Source organism: Symphalangus syndactylus, chromosome 13 (genome assembly GCF_028878055.3).
Source record: "Symphalangus syndactylus isolate Jambi chromosome 13, NHGRI_mSymSyn1-v2.1_pri, whole genome shotgun sequence".
Lineage (NCBI taxonomy): Eukaryota > Metazoa > Chordata > Mammalia > Primates > Hylobatidae > Symphalangus > Symphalangus syndactylus.
Genome location: NC_072435.2, coordinates 106,298,030 through 106,300,716, shown reverse-complemented (window position 1 = coordinate 106,300,716; position 2,687 = coordinate 106,298,030).

The window sequence follows — 2,687 nt, the reverse complement described above, 5'->3', positions numbered from 1 at the left end:
CACGGTTGCATTTTGGTTTTGCTTCTTTCAAATAGTCTGTTTTCCAAAGATGGATTATAATACAGATACTAATACTCTTTGAGTTGTAACCTGGAGACATCTATTCGTGTAATAGAGTGATGAGGTGGAACGATCCTCCTCTACCATTTGGGGAGATGGGGATTAATCTGTGTCCATAGTTTTCTTACTGTCTAGGTTCACTTGAACTTAGTGGCGAATTTGAAAGCAGCTCACTTTGTTATTCTGAATCAGCCACCTATATTTTCATGCACAGTTCTTTGATATCTTCCCCCTTCCCTGGTTTATATGGAACACAGTATCATGTCGTATTTTGTCACAAGTATGTATCTTAATTTCTCAAAGGTACGCTAAAAATGAGTGAAGAGCCATGTCATTTGAAAAGCTTTTTTTTCTGTTACAAAGTGGTCTCCCTGAGGGTGTTGGCAGAGGACCTAGCAAGGAACTGTTTGAAGGACACAGAAGAGCACAGGGCCGTGGACTCCCCTCTGCTAACAAGCTCCGGTCCTGAGGCATCTGGACCCTGCCCTGCTCCCATCAAAGAGGGAAGGGGGACCTCATGACCTTCCTGCTCCACATTGACAATATCCAAACTTGTGCTGTTTCACTTTTACGTAATATTCTCCCAGACTTCTTTGACTATAGAAAGAAAAAAGTGAACGATAATTGTGTCAAAGGCAAATTCTGCACATCTTTATGTCCTGAACATTAATGAATTGACACTAGGTTTCAAAATGCTATAAAGTTGTGAAATTGGGCTGCTCTGCTAGGATTATATTATTGGAGTGTGGTATCGGGCTCAAATTTTTCTTAAGGAACATTGGTCAAGAAGAAGACAAGATTAATCTTTGGTTTTAGGACCTGAGATCCTTAGGAGAGACTCAATTTGAAATCTGTTTGACAGCAGAACTTGAGATGTGTGTGATAACCCAAGTCCTGGCCCCTCCTACCTGATTTGAGTGAGTGACCTGAATGCTGAGCCACTGTGTTCCTAGCTATGAAACGTCCATAGCAGTAGCCATCTCACATTGTGAATCTCGAGTGAAGTTGTGTGGTGTCTTTAGAATGCTCAACTCGGTGGTATTTGCTAAATGTTTGCTTTTTGTTGTCTTATCGATGCCAGTTCTTTCATGTCTTTGCACATCTCGGTTGGCTGAGTTTGAAGTGTCACTTACCTTTGCTTTGCTTTGCACCTGATACCAAGCTATGGATAGCTAAGTATGTCTGAGCATTTACTGCATAAGGGAACACCATCATAGATGTTTTCAGCTTATGCAAAAGAAGTAACTAGGAAAGAGGAAGTTGTAATTATTAGTGTGATACTATTCTAGTAAGTGTTTTTGTTTTGTTTTTGTCAAGTATTCCTGGTCACAAGATGACAGCACCATTACAAAACCATACAGAAAGGCAGGTGCTAGGCATCCTTAGTCACTCAGTCATCTATGTAATACCGTCATATAGAAATTGCTGATTTGGTACACAAACTAGGCCTGCCTACGTCTAGCTGCAGTGGACTGCACAGATACTCACATATAACCCTTGTTCTTGAAGTACCTTGAAGGCCAGAGTTCTCAAATAACATACACATAAATGGGATATGGAACACAGGGACTAAGAAAAAATTACTGAATGCTGAGCCATGAAGAAGGCACATGATTTAAACTGATGGAAAGGAGTATCAATCAAATTTCTCAATGTGGGACCGTGATGAGCGTTTGAAAGGGAATTCAGTTTGCTGGGAAGTGAAGATACAAGCTACCAAGTTAAGGCATCATGATACCAAAAAACACAAAGGAACCATTGCAGGGAAGTGCTGCATGAAAAATCTTAGGTTTATTTTGGCAGTTTGCAGACTCACCATGTGAATTGAGACACGGAGACAAGGGCCACGTAATCCAAGTATCGCCTGAAATTAGTAGTAGAAGGGACAAAGCTGAGGATCTGCATCAGAACAAAGAAGGCATGTCTTCCTCATGTTTGGGTCTATAGAAGACATTAAAGAAAACTTCCAGAAAGTGGGTTTGAGGCCGGGTGCAGTGGCTCACGCCTGTAATCCCAGCACTTTGGGAGGCCGAGGTGGGCGGATCACGAGGTCAGGAGATAGAGACCACCCTGGCTAACACGTTGAAACCCTGTCTCTACTAAAAAAATAGAAAAAATTAGCCGGGCGTGGTGATGGGCGCCTGTAGTCCCAGCTACTTGGGAAGCTGAGGCAGGAGAATGGCGTGAACCTGGGAGGTGGAGCTTGCAGTGAGCGGAGATCGCACCACTGCACTCCAGCCTGGGCGACAGAGCAAGACTCTGTCTCCAACAAACAAAAAAGTGGGTTTGAAGTGCTATGTCTCCGTTTTCCTATCTTGAGGAAAAGACCCAAAACTCAACCTCATGTACCAGCTGGCTTGAATCTGCAGGGGTGTTTTGATGAGTAAGAACTTTTTCAATCCTGCAAATCAGATGTATGCATCAGCCCAGGCTGGAAGAACATGGCACCCTCTGCCCCAGGCTTTGGTTTCCTTCTCACCCACAGAATAGGGATAACTAGAATACTTAAGCAATGGGATTGTGAGGATTAGCCCACCAAAAATCTACAACTTGCCTTACTCAAGCATTCAGGAAACATTAGCCCTGGTATAAGACCAACGAATAGCCCTAAGATTTTAACCAATGGC